General features: G+C 40.7%; 1 long non-coding RNA gene across 1 annotated transcript; it reads right to left on the bottom strand.

Annotated features, from left to right (window-relative positions):
* Window positions 1-1,189: 1,189 nt before the first annotated feature.
* Window positions 1,190-15,068, bottom strand: LOC121832566 (uncharacterized). The gene is made up of 5 exons (XR_013042638.1): window positions 14,999-15,068; window positions 8,440-8,583; window positions 6,511-6,598; window positions 2,372-3,011; window positions 1,190-2,049 (listed from the first exon to the last, which is right to left on the bottom strand). It is a non-coding gene; the product is annotated as an uncharacterized LOC121832566 (long non-coding RNA).
* Between the last annotated feature and the right edge of the window lie 2,186 nt (window positions 15,069-17,254).

Here is a 17,254-nt window from a genome sequence, read left to right on the forward strand (position 1 = left end):
TCCAACCACTACTGAAATTAGTGTGGAGTTTCCTAGAACAGTAAAAATAGATTTAACTCATGAGTGTGCAGTACCAATCATGGGTGCTTACACAAAGGAATCCAACTCAGTATATCACAAAGATACTTGCATAAAAGTGTTTTTTTTATCAATGCTATTCTTTACATACAAATAATGCAACCCACATAGGTGTCCATCAACCAAGGGACAGACAAAAAAAATGTGTCGTGTTTACAGAATGGCATTTTTTTTTTTAGCTATAAAGAACTTACATAGTTTTTATAAAAATGAATGCACTGGGAGATAATCATATTAAATGATTTAAGACAATGACAGAAAGACAAATGGCACATGTTTTCTCTCATTTTCTTATATTGGAGTATATATATTTCTATGACATGAAGTAGAAGAGAAATTGTGGGAACAAAGGAAAGTGGATGTTGTGGCTGAGAGATAAAGGGGGAGAGAGGAAGAATGTGTAAAGGGAGGGGCACATAGGAGTTGTCTTGGGGGAGTGGCAGAGGGAAAAAGAACTGTCAATTGTCTTCTGCGTCTATAGTCTGTATTTACAGACAACACTGAACTAAAACTATTCGGGGCTCGGGGGGGAACATAGTTGTATCTGCACTGAATTGCTATAGATGTTTTCTTGTCAACATAATCTGAACAGCTTGTTCATATAACATTACACTGAACTAGCATGACCAACAGTTGAGAGATGGTTTAGTGTATGCTGGAGGTGTGTAGGTCACATATAAACAACTATTTTATATATAGGACTTGGGTAACCACAAATATTACTATCCTTTGGAAATGAGCTGCTTTGGAATTGATTCCCAGAAAATACAGGGAGCAACTCTTTGCAAGGGATACACATGTGTACATCTAATGAATGTGCATCTAATATAAAAGAAAGTCGGAAATGCCAGGAGGCCATGGAATCTTTTTCCCTTTGATTGAAAGTAGATTTTTTTTCTTATATATAATGTATCCTGATTATGGTTCCTCTTCCTCTACCCCTTCCTGTTTTCCCCCACCTTCCCTCCCATCTGGATCCACCCTCCTTTCTGTCTCTCATTAGAAAACAAACAGGTTTATCAGAAATAATAACAGAATAAGATACAATAAAAACTAACATATTGGACTAGGACAAAACAAACAGAAGGAAAAGAGCCCCCCCCCCAAAAAAGCACAAGAAACTGATACAGAGACCCACTTGTTCGCACACTCAGGAATCACATAGAAACACTAAGCTGGAAGTCACAATATATATATACAAAAGTTCCATAGGATAAAAAGAGAAAAAATATATAGCTAGATACACATATAGTTATGTAATAAAGATAAAAAAATAAGATCAAATTAAAAGTAAAAGGTCCTAGCCTGACTTTATGAGACAAAGAACCTCCAAAGATACCATTGAGCTCATTTTCTGTTGGCCGTCTACTGCTGAGCATGAAGCCTACCCTTAAAAGTAGTTGTTTCCCTGATGAGACTCCCTTGGAGAAAATTAAATTTTCATTCTCAAGTGGTTATCAATTGGAGGTAGCTTCTGGGTTAGGGATGGAACATGTGTCCAACTTCTCCTTTCAGCTCTAGGACCCCATCTGGTGCAGACTTATGCAGGCCTTGTGCATTCTGCCTCAGTCTCTGTGAGTTCAGATGTACTTTGATCACGTTGATTTATAGGGTCATGTTTTGATGGTGTCTTCCATTCCCTCTGGCTCTTACACTCTTTCTGCCTCCTCTTCTGCAGGTTTTCCTTGAGCCCAGAGGGGAAGGATTTGATGGAGACATCCCATTTAGGACTGAGTGTTCTGAGGTCTCTCACTCTCTGCATATTGTCTGGCTGTGGGTCTCTGTATTTGTTCCCATCTGCTTCAAGAGGAGGCTTCTCTGATGATGAGCTGTGGGACCTTAACATTATTTATCTTGTGTGGAGACTCAGCTTCCCCCTTTGGATATGGCAGGCGGGTGAGATGAAAATCGAGTCCACATTTGGTATGAAACATTTGCTTCTCATTACTTTCTGCCACTGTGTCAGAATTTCTGAAAAGAACAACGAGAGGTAGGAGCGGCTTATTGTGGGGCATTGTTTCAGAGGGCACAGCCCAGCATGGCAGGCACGTCATGGAAGTCTTCATCTATAGCGGTGACCACATGTTTACTGCTCACATTACAGCAAACCAGGAAGCTGAGATCTTGGGCTGGAGCAAGAAGTAGGTATAATCCTCAAGGAAGGCCTGTTCCCAGTGACCTACTTCAGCTATCCTGGCCCCATGGCTTCCAAAAATGCCACCACCAACTGGAGGCCATGAATCCAAACACTGGAAGGCAACTCACATTCGGACCCCAGCATTCTGTCACTCACCTCCATGGGTTCATGGCCACTTCATAAAGTAAATGCTTTAAATCTGATTTCAAGCATCCCATTGTTTTAATAGTCTCAATACTGCCAATCCAAAGTCCATGGTCTCCAGGGTCTTTTCTAAGACTAAGGTGAACTCTAAGCAGTCAGCTCCTATAAACCAAATAATAAGCCATATGTTGCCAATATAGCAAGGGAAATATGACAACCATCACCCAAGTATTAGTGTCTCTCCCACTCAGAGTTTAGGAAGAAAACAACTTACACAGTGGATAAAAGCATCTTGGACATGGGATCATTGTTTTCTGCTCTAAAATGGGAGTCTTTCCAATGTACTATGACTTGGACATCAGTCAGCACTCATCTCACTGTGTAACCAAGAAAGTCTGGGTCCTAAGGTCTGCACAGGAGAAAGGTCAGGACCACCCAGCAGGCCAAAGCACACACTCACAAACAGTAGCAGAGGTGACATTGGTTAGTAGAGTTGACATGGAGAGACCAGACGTGACTCTGTGTGTGTGGATTTCAACCACCAGTACTTCGCACTGGACTTGAGAATGAAGTCCGGAACCGGTTATATTTAGATGTCTATGAGGAAGCCAAGAAGAAGGACCGGCGAGCAGTGGCTTGTGGAACAGCAGCCCTAGACGAAGAACTGAGAGTTACAAATGCAAATTTGAGAAGCAATGGCTCAGGGGTGCAGTGCTGGTGTGAAAAACTTTTCTGTGGAAGAAGGCCTGGTGGAGGAAAAGTGCTGATTTTAGGAGATAAATAGTCAAAAATAGAAGAACATTACAGCTGAGCCGAATGGAAAACCAAAGTGTCAAAAAAGAAGGAAATGGGAATCTCTCTTGCTAAGTAACGGAGCTCACCAAAGAGTTAGATGCGATGGCCAACAACTTTGGGCAAATTATGCTAATTGGCAGAAAAAATCAGGATTGTTTTTCATCTTTTCTATTGCTTTTCTTAACTTTCAAATATTTCTACTTGGCCCTGGTAACTTTTCCTGTTTTGACTTTATGGCCCCATTTAATTTTCAGAACATTTTTCTAAATTGCAAAATATGCTAACCATTGAAGGATACCAACACTGAGCATGAGAAAATAAAATTGCGTATTCACCTTCATAAACATGTTATTTCACTGAGACAATTGTATCTAAGTATGTAGTGCATACCTGGATTGAAAAGACTTGGAGTTAAGAATCTATGAGGAGTTTAGCAATTAGAACTCAGTTTTAAAATGTATTCTAGAAACTCCTCATTGTTATTCATGCATTATCATCCCCCCTGCCTTACTGGAGAAGTGCTCTAGGACTGGTTGTTTTTTCATCTGCTCAACTTCCAGAACACCCTGAATCAGTTATTTTTGGTGCTCCTAGGTGTTGTTGCCTGCATTGTGCCCTCCCCAGTCACAGGTTAAGATCTGAACTTCAGAGCCGTTATTCCCGGTGATAGGTTCAATAACAAAGCAATTACGATTGAAAAGACTGTAAGGTAGAGTCCTAATGAGACTGGATGACTGACTGCCCTTGCCAGAGTCACTGGGGAATCCTTCCTACAGGATCAAAAGAAAGCCTCCCTAGAACCCTGCAAGAAGCGACATCTTGGCTATTCCAATTCCTGGAACTATGAGACGATACATTTCTGTTGTGTAAGCAGTCTAGTCTCGGGTATTTCATTACAGGAGGACAGCAGGCTAAGACCTGTGAGAAAGGTGCTGCTGCTGTATACCCACCCAACACTCTCCCCCTTACGTATATGTGCTATCTTAGACCAGACCCTGGTTTACTTTGTAAACCTGTGGCTATTCTATCAAATAAACCAACAGATATATGCATATCTATTTGCTGTGCATGTGCTTATTATCTAGAAACTTTCTAAGGTGTTAGGAGACGTGAACTAAGTCTACATTGAAGAGCACCTAAGAGAAAGGAGAGGGAAGCAGTGTTTAATCAAAGACCCACAGGGAGTTTCCCCAGAAACAGGATCCTGTGTGAGGAATGGGATTGCCACTCCAGGCTGTTTTCTCCTTCTCCCAGTCTTCTATGTCTGGGGCAGATACTTTTTGCAGATAATGTACCAAACTCCATCAGCAAAACCATAGTCTGTCATTGTTAGATCACAGATCCTGTGGCTGCTTCTATTTTGCTCCTCAAACGTGGACCTCTCCCTCCTGGCAGCATGTCCCTTTGCAGAGAGAGCTCTGACAAGCAGGTGAGCAGCTGGGGCCTTGCACCCTCCTCCCTGACTCATGCAACTGGAGTCAAGTTCAGCTCCCTGAGGCCCAGATCAACAACATGACTGGGCTACTGCCTTCCTGACTTTGGGCTCCCTGGAAATAGGGGCATGGAGCACTCCCCATGCCCCAACAATGCACACACACACACACACACACACACACACACACACACACACACACACACAAGAAAACATATAAAGGCAAGGTATTGTCATCATGGCTGTCTATGGCATGATGCTGTGACTCTCTAATAAAGTTCTGCTGAAGGGGAATTTGTCCTAAGTTGTTTCTAGTAAGCACAAAATATCTTCCGAATTATTGTTTAAACATACTCTCTTTACTCTCCTATATTATCAGCTATAGCCCAATAGAAATCATTTTATAATTTCTTTGGTTTAGAAAACTAAAGCATAAAATGTTGTCACTATTCCAGATGTGTGTATACATCTGTGCATGTACTGATGGTTTTTTTTTCCTTTGTTTTCCTTTTTGATCCTCAGAGAGCTTAATGCTAAGTTTTAGAGTCACTTCTAGCAGGCACCGTCTCCCTAGTCAGTGTTTATAGTTTCATTATTGTCATCTTGGCTTAACTCTCTGTGTTATAACTTACTCTGGTTAAAGTCCCCATTTCCACATGCTGAGAGCAGCTACATGGAGAAGTGTGGAGGCAGGAGTACGATGCCCATCTCAAACAGTGGTGGCTAAGGAACACTAGGGCTGTTGTGTCCATAGAGTTGATATGTTTAGGATGATATCCACATTATATTGTCGACTGATACTGGACATAGGGTGGGGTAAGCCCAGCTACACCATTGTCTTCCAGTGACGGATAGCAGCAACAGCCTTCATGCTTACAGATGGACGGCAATTGAGAAATCCAACATTCCCACAGATAAAGGAGAGGAAATGACCTCTTTGATAACCCATCCAGTCTTCCTGAAGTTTGGAAAAGTGGACTAGTTTTTTCTTGTCTCCCCAGAATATTACCCACAAACTCAGATGAACTGTATGGATTTACAGGTATCAGGAGGTAGGAAGACGGAAGATAATGCAAAAATCTTGACTTACTTTCTGGTCCAGAACTTTGAGATCTTGTCTTCTTTGCTGAAGGGGCAACAGCCATGCCCTAGTTCCCCGGAAGCCAGCCAAATGTCACAGCAGCAGTAATTAATGCTCTAATACTCAGTGATCCAGTTCCACCCTGAGCTTATTAAAGTGGCCCCAGGGCAATCAGAAAGAGGGCCTGGCTGTGATCACGTGACTGAAGGGTTCTCTGCAGGGTTACTGAGTCTGCATGTGCATGGCTAGTAGGTTAGGGTGAAGCTGAAAAGATCTTAATAGGGCAGTCCTCTCTCCTTTGGAACTGGCCCCTTCCCTTTTTAAAGCCCTTTCGTTCACTTTCCCAAGAGCCTTTTCTCTTGACCAGAAGAGATATCCCATCAATTAAGAGCAGCAGATAAAAGCTGACAAGTTAACAACTGCCTTTACAGAGGGAGGAACATGTCTATCTCCTTATGTTATAATAAAGATAATGGTGGACAGCAAATCAGGCCGGGTCAGTGTCTGGAATATAATGGCTGATTTGATTGTAGATTATGAATCACTATTGCAATTCAAAGCTACTTGCAGATAAGAGCTTGCACACTAACCCCTGGCTCCAGGTAAACCGGAACTGTGGGAGAAGAGCAGCTGAGAAAAGCAGGCTTCTCATTGCACACCAGCTTCTCCTTTGCACCAAAATTGCTTGATTTCTACAGACTGCACACACAGACACAGACGCTGTAGATCCACTCTGTGCCTGTGGCACCAACACATCCCAAAATAAAGACATTGTATTCCAATTTATAAAGGAAAATAGAGGCTTTCTTATTTTAGTTACTGAAGAGGGAAACAACTTTTTACCTCTTGAAACTTCTCTAGGACTCACTGGGGATTCTGGTGTGGGTGAGCCAGTCGCCTGCAGATGATGTCTACATTTCACAACGTCTGCCTGAAGGGGAGCAGAAATTAGCAAAATTATTAAGAGCCTTTATGTGGTTTCTGGGCTTGACATTTTGTCCTTGGCTTTTCTCATCCACTTTAGGTATTATAACCCATTATAAACATTAGAGAGAATGGCCAATATAATTAAAATTGTGAAACAGTTTCCACTATACACTTTAATTTGAGGACACTTGAATTTTATAAATAATTCTTTTTTGGTTGAAATTTTCCATCTTTAGTTTTTACCCAAAGGTGATTTTTGGTTTTGTTTGTTTTAGGAAAAATGAGGGTAGGGCATTTAATTGTTTAAAGATCTGAACATACTTATTTTTGGCTAATTTTGTGGCAAGCTTTACATGTATATTCTAAATTTCTTAAATCACTCAAATTTTGAAAAGGGGGAGGGGTTCGTGAAAGAACCAATCATTAGTGAGAAATGTTAGAAACTAAAGTAAATGATTGAGAAGAACATTTGCTCTAAGAATCAGAGAAGAGAATGAACACAGGAAGAAATTAGCACAAGTGAATTCCAAATCACAGTCTCATTTTTGTATCTTCTAAATTGGAAGAACAGGCCCTCCCTAGCTGACTCAAACGTCTGTAAGTAAAACACAAGATCAATCCTCCCCTACCAATGTCTAGACCTGTTTATATTCCAGGAGAGAGCAAATCTGCCCCTTAGTGTATTAGCACTTGGTTTTAAAAAGAAAGAGAAAGCACTGGACTAGGACATGACACTGCACACCTGGCCTCTCCCCACTCCGGAGGTTGAAGAAAGAGGTGGAGGTCATGTCCATCATGAGCTACATAGCATCATCCTGTCTCTAAGTTTTTTAAAAAGGCCTAACTTCCTTTCTTTGCTCTTTCCTACAAATTCTAAAGGAATTTATGATAGGGATAGATAGATTTTTTTTCTTTCTAAAATGAAACTATGAACTTCAATTCTAGTCTGGGGAGACAGCTCAGTTATTAAGTGTTTTCCAAGGAAACAAAAGGTCATGAGTTTGGTCTCCAAAACGTCTCCCAAAAAGCTGAGTTGGACATGTGGAAGCACACATGCCTGTAATCCCAGCTCTAGGGGTGCAGGCAGAGTCAGGAAAATTCCTGCAGGTAGCTGCTTAGCCCACCAGCCGGATTGGTGAGCTCCAAATTCAGTGCAAGACTCAATCTCAAAAGACAGGAGAGAGAGCAATGAAGAAGAAACCCAACATTGGCCTCTGGCCTCCATACGCATGCTGATGGATACACACACACAGAGAGAGAGAGAGAGAGAGAGAGAGAGAGAGAGAGAGAGAGAGAGAGAGAGAGAGAGAGAGAGAGAGAGAGAGAGAGGAGCTCCTATGTAGAAAGAGTTTATGTTTCATGATCTGTCTTACAATAAGAATGCATTAAACACCAGTGAGTCCTCTTGTATCAGAAGAACAAGTTTCAAGAGCCAATTACTCTGGAGAAATGGACTGCAGAGTCATAGCTGAAGTCTGCTGCCCAGAGCTCACTGCAGCCAAAGATGGGGGGATATTCAGTGGCAAGCTGAAAAAGTGAGTGATGAGTGTGATCTAAAAGGGACGACTGATGTCCTGGGAGTTGAAGGAGAGATGTACTGTCACCAGCACTCATGATGTTCTCACAGCAAAAATTCAAGAAAGATCCCCTCGTGGTTCTGAGATAAAGAAAATATTGCTCAATAATCACAGAGTGTTCCTTGTAACAGCTTCCTCTCCAAAGTAAAATAAAATTAAACAAACTTTATATGAGCTTTTTTGAAGAGACACAGGGAAGATAACTCCCAAGCTATAACCGCCTAACCTTTCTGCCTCATTTAAAGGGGGAAAATAGCATGAAGGTCACAGCCCAAGGATGTGGACAGATTCGAACCCTGGGACTTAGTCATGAGATTCAAATCTTTTCCAGTTCACCAACACTGCTCCATCTTGCTGAAATGAGGTGCTGTTGAAAGAGCTGGAAGATCTAGACTCCTCGAGCAAAAATGTTCTGGAAAGAGAAAAAACAAGAGTCAAATTAAGGAACAAGGAACAACTTACTGGCTTCTAAAGAGAATGCAAGCATCAAGTACATCCCAAGGCCAAGGCCAATTAATAAAAAGCTCCATCCTGTCTGCCCAGCTACTGATCCCCTGTGTCATCATTCAACCAAAGGGAATGACATGGCAAACAGTAGAGAGGCACACTGTGAGGAAAAGTAAGTGTCAGAGCCAGAGGTCAACAGCATTGGTGGAAAAAGTGGGTGAGATATAATAGCAAGTGTATAATACAGACATGCTAAGAAAATGATAAATGACTTAAAAATATATTGCTTAAAATATCTTTGATGATTTCATCGCTAAAGCAGATAAAATGGAGAAAGGAATCAGTAATTTTGCAAGTGTAGTAGTTAATTTTCTGATCACTATGGCAGAATCCCTGACAGTAACAACTAAGGGGAGGAAGGATTTCCTCGGGCTCAGTGGATCATGGTGGAGAAGGCATGATGGCTTGGGTGGCTGTCCATGGCAGACTTCTTGACAGGGCAGAAAGCCCAAAGATCAAATCTGTCAAAACTAGCAGTGGGCATCACCTAAAAGGCCCATCCCCCATGGGGAGCTGGCTTGTTAAGCCACACTCCCAAAGGTCCCAAAACTTCCCAAAATATCGCCATCAGCTGGGTACCAAGTGTCCAAATGCACAAGCCTGTGGGGGACATTTCCTATTCAAGTCATAACACCTATTAATAGAAATTTCCCAAAACATAATTAAAAGAGGGAAGCTAATAAAAAAAAGAACACAGAGGGGATAATTTTAAAATGTAGAATCTGGGCATAATTAGAATACCAGAAGGAGAAAAAAAATGAAGAAACCAGCAGGAAAAAAAAAAAACAAACATTAAGACTACAATGTTTAAGAATTATCCGAGGTTGACAGTAGAGACCAAATGGAGATGCAGATAACTCACAAAGCTTCACTGCAACCAAGTGCTGTCTTAGTTGTGTTTGTTACCTCTGTGGCAGCACATGGTAGAAGCAAGGGAAGGGTGGAGAGCCTAGCTCCACTCAAAGATTCGAAGGGCTTCAGTCCACAATGATAGAGGATGCGTGGCAGAGGGGGAGATGTCACCGAGGATATAGGAGATGGCTGATCCAATGGGGCAGAAGGAAGCAAAGAGATCCCTGTTCAGTTCATTAGCCCATTTATTGATTGGATGACTTGAGTCTTTCGGTGTTCAGTTTTCGAAGGTCTGCATATACTTTACATATTAAATTCCGTGTCTGAAGTGGAGTCTGTAAAGATGTTTTTCCCCATTCTGCAGGCTGTTTGTCTCCCTGGCTGATTATTTCCTGTGCTATGCCGAAGCTTGGGATTTCATACCATCTCATCTGTCAATTCTTGGTATTATTTTTTGTGCTATCAGAGTCTTGCTCAGAAAGTTCTTGCCTATGCTTCTCTCTTGAAGCTCTTTACTCATGTTTTTCTTCTAGCTGTTTCAGAGTCTCAGGTCTCACATTGCAATCTGTGATCCAGGTTGAATGGTTTTTTGTTTGGGGTGAGAAGGACCTTTCATCTCTCTACATGTGAAAATCCAGTTTGCCCAGAAGCATTTGTTGAAGAGGTTATCTTTTCTCCAATGCATGTTCTTTAAACATTTGTCAAAAGTTAGGTGCTGTAGCTGTATTAGTTTATTTCTGGATCTTCTATTAGATTCCATTGGTTTGTATGTCTGTTTTTAATGCCAGCCGTGTGTTGTCTTTGTTACTATAGTTCTAAGATATTAATTGGAGATCAGATATCATGGTGTCTCCAGCATTGTTCCTTCTACTAAAGATTGCTTTGGCTGTCTGGGGCCTTTTGTGCTTCCACATACATTTTGAGGTTATTTTTTGTGTGTGTGAAAAGCGTCTCATTGGAATTTGCATTTTCACAGTAGCTCTGCATGAGCGTGGAAGGTCTTTCCATCACCTAGTATCATTTTCGGTTTTCTTTTAAGGGTGTTTTAAGGCTTTTTTCTTTATTCAAGTCTTTTACTTCCTTGGTTATATTTGTTCCTCGACATTTTACTTTTATTCACATGAGGCTGAGTGAAACTTTTTCTTGTTTTGTTGTTGTTTCTCTTTCTCAGGGAGTTTTTGATTGGTGTAGAGGAAGGCTACTGATTTTACATGTTTATTTGTACCCTGATACTTTGCTGAAAGGGATCATTCATTCCAAGACTTTTCTGATGGAGCTATTAGGGTCCTTGAAGACCCTGAATAATAGCATGCTGTCTGCAAATAGGGATAATTTGACATCTTCCCTTCCTATTCATATCCCTTCATTTCTCTGTTGTTCTAACTAAGACTTTGAGCACAATACTGAATAAGCAAAGTGAGTGAGCTAGAAGATATTGTACTAAAAGACATTGTAAGGAATCCTTCAGAGAGAAGGAAAATGGCAGGGGTCAGAAACTCAGACTTACATGAAGAAATGAAGAGCATAAGCATAAATAAGTGGAGGATTTTTAAAAATTAATTAACCCAATAAATAGTAACTAGTTAGAAGAACAGCATTGCATTTGATAAGGTTAATTTAATGAAAGTCTCAGGCAGAGAGGTATTAGGAAGGCTTTGCTGTAAGCTACCCAAGTCATCCACGAAGCAGGACAGTGCTATCTGAAAATGAATTTGATGTCATTGTAAATGCATATTGCATGCACAAGAGCCACCACTAGAGGTCTGTGGGGATGAGAGACTATAACCAATATAATAAAAGAGAGAGGAAGTAGACTAGGAGGAAGTGTGTAATTGATGTGGCAGAAGGGCCTGAGGGGTGCAGCTCAATGGTAGAATAAGTGTTCAACATGCATGAAGCCCTAGTTTCGACTTGTAGCCAAACAACCTAAAAATAAGTAAATAAACAATGCCCCCAAACTCAGAAGACTAGAAACAAATGTAGAACAAGCAAAGAAGAGTAATTAATGGGGTGGTTTATAGTTCTAACAAATCAGTTGAGGACTAATTGTTGATGGTATTCATAAGCCAATTAAAAGACCTGCCATCAAAGTTCAATAGAAAGATATCATCTGTGCTGTCTAAGGGAAACTAACTTCAAACATAAAGAAACATGCAGAATAAAAGCAAGGGCGTAGGTAAGGTTATGTCATGCCAGTACTAATCAATTGTGTTTCAGTCAACACCAGCAGGATAGCCACCTTGTTTTCCAGGCCATGTGAAATGTTAAGAGAGGTAGGAACATTCTGGACCACAAAGCACACCATAAGGTATTTTAAAGCTGAAATTATTGAGCACAGTGAAGTTCAGCTGGAAATCGGCATCAGGAGGGGAAGTGGAAACCCCCCAAATACTTGGAAGTTAAACAACACAGTTCTAAGTACCACAGGGGGCCAAGAAGAACTCTCAAGGGTAAGTGGAAGATATTGTGAAATAAACAAACATGAAAATACGAACTGGGGACAAAGCTGGCAAGCTTCTGGAACTGAACTCATCAGCTGAAAGAGAAAGATCTAAAGTCGGGAGCCTGAGCTTCTGACTCAGGAAACCAGAAAAGGCAGAGGAGGTTAATGTTTGTAAAAACTCGAAGAAAGGAAACAGTAAAAATGAAAACAAAAGTCAATTAAATTAAGTGAGGCCACTGACAGATAAACAATCAACACAATCAAAAGATGATCCAATAGGAATGGAGAGATTCTAGTCAAGGTAAGAAAAAAAAAATGTAGAGAAGTCACAGGTTACAGATATCAGGAATGAAAACAAAGCAATCTCTATGTTGTGGTTATTAAAATTACAACAAAAACACTACAGACAATTCTATACTAAGGATTTTGCATATCTATGTGAAAAAGTATAATTTATTGAAAGAGACAAACTGCCAAGCTGTTTTCCACACACACAAAAAAAGAATGTTCCAAGAGACCTAAACATTAAAGAGAATGAATGTATTTCAGCAAAGAATTAACTATTTTTTTAATTAAAGGCACAGATCATTTGTATTGGCACTCACAAAATGAAAGAACTGAATATAAATCTAATGAGACATTTATAAGATCTAAATGAGGAACAGTACAAATCAGTGAAAAAATTTTAAAAAAGGAAATATGTTCAAATCCTGGATGGGAAGACCCATCTGTTCTCAATTTGATACACAGATGCAGGACAATCCCAAGGAAATGCCAATATGTGATCTTGAGGACATTAGCAGATAGCCAGCATGGTACTGAAGGAGAAAACGGCTAAGAATGACATTACAGTCACCAAGGCAGTGTGCAGTCCATAAAAAAAACAGACCAACAGATCAGCAGGACAAGACAGAAAGGCTGGAAACAGAGCCTCAGAGAAACATAGTCTTGGAGTAGCAGACACCACAGTAGGGTAGAAGTAGTATTCAACAGAGAACCACATGCTACATGCACAGAAGAGCCTGGACAGGATCCTCTGCCCACTCTAGAGGATGCACTGACCTGAGTACAAATGCAAATTATAGAACTGCTGGGAAACTATTCAGGAAAAAATACAGAGACCATTGGTGATAGGTGACTTTTTAGAGAGAACATCACTGGCATAATTTGTGAACAGAATAATTGATAAGCTAGACTTCACTAACATTTAAAAATTCTCATCTATGTGTGTTCTTTGATGAGGTGTCTACTATTCAAATCTACTTCTATTTGCTTTAAATTGGTCATTTCTATTGGAAAGTTTTGAGTTTTAAAATTTTTCTGCCCCCGAGGGAAGAGCACACCAATTGTTTATCCAAACCTAAAGGGTCAACCCAAAAAAACGTACACACAAGTAACATTGTACAGACTGAGCATTGTATTTATGCATTTAGGAATATATATATATATATATATATATATATATATGTATATGTATATGTATGTATGTAACAGCAAATAATAAAAAGTAGAGTCATGAATTTGAAAGAGAGTAAGGAAGGGTATATGAAGGGTTTGGGGGGGAAGAAAGGGAAATGATGTCATTATATTATAATTAAAAAATAATTAAGATATGTTTTGGATAATAGTTCTTTATAAGACACATATTTGCTGGTGTTTTCTTCAAGTCCATGCATTGTCTCTTCACTCACTTGAATTCTGATGGACAGAGCCATCCTACAAATTGACTCTGACCTACATACGTGCACCATGGTGAGCAAATACATGCACAAGAACACATGCACAGCACACTAAATTAATTAATTAATTAATTAAATACGTGTTTTTAAAAACACCAAATGTAAACAACAGCAAAGGTTAATGAACATAAGAATACCTATGGCAGGTAACTGTTCATAGGTATTCAAAATAGTACACTCACTTTGAAGACAGTTTTACAAGACTGAATATACTTTAGGTGTTTGACACAGTGATCCTATACCATAATGTGTACCCAAAAGACTCAAACATTTATGTTCACACAAAACACGCAATGTAGAGTCTTATTACAGCATTGTTTTCAAAATTGCTCAAATTTCAAGTTCTATGCGTTATTTTTCTCATTGCCATGAGCAAACACTTAACAGAAAATCAGCTTGCAGTAGAAAGGGTTGATTCTATAGTGTTGTTTGAAGGCATAGCCCATCGTGCCAGGGCCAGTGGAGAACACATGACTGCCCCTCCTCACAGGCTGGGAGACCAGGGCGAGAATAAACCCTTCAGCTGGCTTTCTTCTGTTCCCTTTTCTGTTCAGTCTAAGATCCAGACCCACTGGGATAGCGCTGCCCACACTCAGGGCATTCCCTTTGCCCTTCAGTTAAACCTGTCTGGATGTTTGTATAGATACTCAAAGGTGTGCCTAATGCTGAGGCGTCCCTTAATCCAATCGGCTTGGTAATCGGAATTAACTATCCCAGCCACCTGGATATCTTGTAATGATAGAATGGATAAACAGTGGAGTATTACACAGTGCTAAAAAGAAGTGGAGCTGCCAAGGCATGAAAAGACCTGAAATAACCTTTCCATACATTACTAAGTGAGAGGATCAAGTCTGAAGTCACACACACACACACACACACACACACACACACACACACACACACACATACACACACACACACACACTAATTCAACTCCCTGACACCACATAGACAGCTTATGGAGACAGCAGCGAGGCCCATACTTGCGAGCAGCTTCAATATGGGGAAAGGATGAGTAGGCAGAGATAAGTGGGGCCATGAAAATGCCCTTCATGACTCATCATCGTTTGTCAAAACCCAAGAGACTTGCTTTGGCAACACAAGGACAGCAGGCAAGCTGGGCTCAAGGCTAAGTGCTTATCATGCTGAACTGGAATTCTGGCATCTGTCCTTTGCCATGAAGAACACATGGCCTGGCAGATGACAGGAGAGGGTGAGTATGAACAGCAAGGGAAGCACTACCCCAGGCTCCTCCATACAGTGAGCTCAACCGTTTACATCCTTACCTGCAGTTGGTCCAGCATCAGCAGAGCTCTGCCTGTGTAGCCAGTCTAGGCCCCCCAGCACTCTGCTGGCTCACAGGTATGTGGACTCATTGAGATCATGCTCTCTGCCACTGTGATTTCTGATGGTGTATTATACAAGTAACAATCAGCCAGGAAGAGGTTGTGTGTGTTTGGTCGGGGGTGGGGGTGGGTGCTGTAACAAAGCTTACACTGGGAGACCAGAAGTCATTAGTGGGGAAAGCATGGCCTGGAGTTGGGAAATGGTGGTTGTTTAGCAGAGCTGGTGCCTGCTGTAGATTGGAATGGGATTCTCTTTGCCATGGTTTCATAAACAGTGTCTTGGTGGCCATACACTCACATGCAGTAGTGAAACATCGGATTTTGCCAGTTGCATTGTACCTGTGATCATGTCGAGGGACTCTAACTCTTCTACTTCTGTGTTCTTTCAATATCACTGTTTTCATTGTAAATAGATTACATCTTTTTTTATGTACTTGAGATTTCAGTGGTAAGCTAAATGCTTTTCTTAAATTTCACTTCCTTTAACCTTTCTACTGTTTAGCCTGTTCTCTTATCTGTTACTGACATAAATACAGTTTGCTTTTTAATGTGATGTGGGTGTGCTAAGTGGCCTGGGCAGATGTGATTATCTAATGGTTTATATGGATGGTGGTGACATGTTTGTTATTATAATTCTGGTAACTAGGGATAATTAAATTTTGTATTATCTTCTGTAATGGCCTTATTTTGCTTCCTTTTTATACCTAGTAAAATAGGCTTCCAATACATGGTGGATATACTGAAAAGGGGGGTCTGGAGAGATGGCTCAGAGGTTAAGAGCACCAACTGCTCTTCCAGAGGTCCTGAGTTCAATTCCCAGCACCCACATGGTGACTCACAACCATCTGTAATGAGATAGGGCACCCTCTTCTGTATACATAATAAATAAATAAAAATTAAAAAAAAAAGAACAAAAAGGGAATGACTTAGAAGCCGAAGCTAGGCGTTCATCATCATACAGTTCAATGTCTGAGTTCAAGTCCATCAGCTCTGTATTTTTTCTGCCTCTTAAAAGTCCTTCTACTCCACAACACCTCTTCCTTTGATCACCTCCTCTCTCATCTACATGGTCCTGTGGGTGACTACGGAGACAGCCACAGAAACTTCAAACACAAACTGTTCTACTGAGAATTACCAAATACAACATTAAATAAGCCAGATCCCAAAGAGCACAGAGAGAGCTACAAAAAAATATTTGTATTCCTAGTCAAATTCTGAGCACCAGCTAGCTACCAGGCTAAACTTTTTTTCCAGCCAATCTTTGGATAAGTTTTGAGGATTCATGTAAAAAAAAAAAATACCCTGAGACATTTTTTAAAAATCCACTTTTCTGTGCTACTTTTCAAGAATGTCATAACATGCAAAGGGAAAATCCTGTATGCAGATGGACTATGGAAAATCTGTACATTTAAAAGAACAAAACACATCTGGAGTTGAGCACATTCACTCTCTCTTGCCAAGTACAATTCTTTGACCTTCGATATCACCACAATACTAACGAAAATTAAACTTCAAAAAGAAATTTCTACAATGCCTAACATCTACTCGGTGCACGTGAAACACCAACGTGTGACCAACATCACTGAGATATTTTAGTCCCAGGTAATTTTATTCTTTATGATAAATGTCATGCATTGAATGCCTGGGTATTACTTTTGTAATATTTCTCATCAATAAATATAATAGCAAAAAAATTTTAGACCAGGATCCAAGTTGGTTGAGAAACTGAGAACATTTTGTACAGAAGAGTTTTCCAACTGTTTAGTATTAAACCCGAGTTCTCTTCAGAAGCCCGTCTTCAAGCAGAAGCAGTATAGGTTTGGTTCTCCTCACCTTTCCCATCAAACACATCACGCTTCGGTATGATGATGGGGGCAAACTGGTTTGGGTCTCCAGGACCGAAGCTACAAGACAAGCACTGAAGTGGCTGACTCAGAACCTGAGCTCTGCAAACCCTGGCTTAGCAGCACAGGGGAGCCACGGGGGACTCATCCCTGCTCCAGATGGAATGGGAGCCCAGTGTGATGGCAGTCTGCAGGCCGAATCCATGAGAAAGAGATAAACCAAAGCCTGGCAGGAAAATGTGTCTTTTTCTACTGATTAACACAAGCACACCAACATCAACAATGGTGATAGAACAAGCAAGAAAAGGCCATCGAACACCAGCAGCCACGGCTCTCTTTCCGGCCTGGAGGC

The sequence above is a fragment of the Peromyscus maniculatus genome, chromosome 10 (assembly GCF_049852395.1).
Source record: "Peromyscus maniculatus bairdii isolate BWxNUB_F1_BW_parent chromosome 10, HU_Pman_BW_mat_3.1, whole genome shotgun sequence".
NCBI classification, from domain to species: domain Eukaryota; kingdom Metazoa; phylum Chordata; class Mammalia; order Rodentia; family Cricetidae; genus Peromyscus; species Peromyscus maniculatus.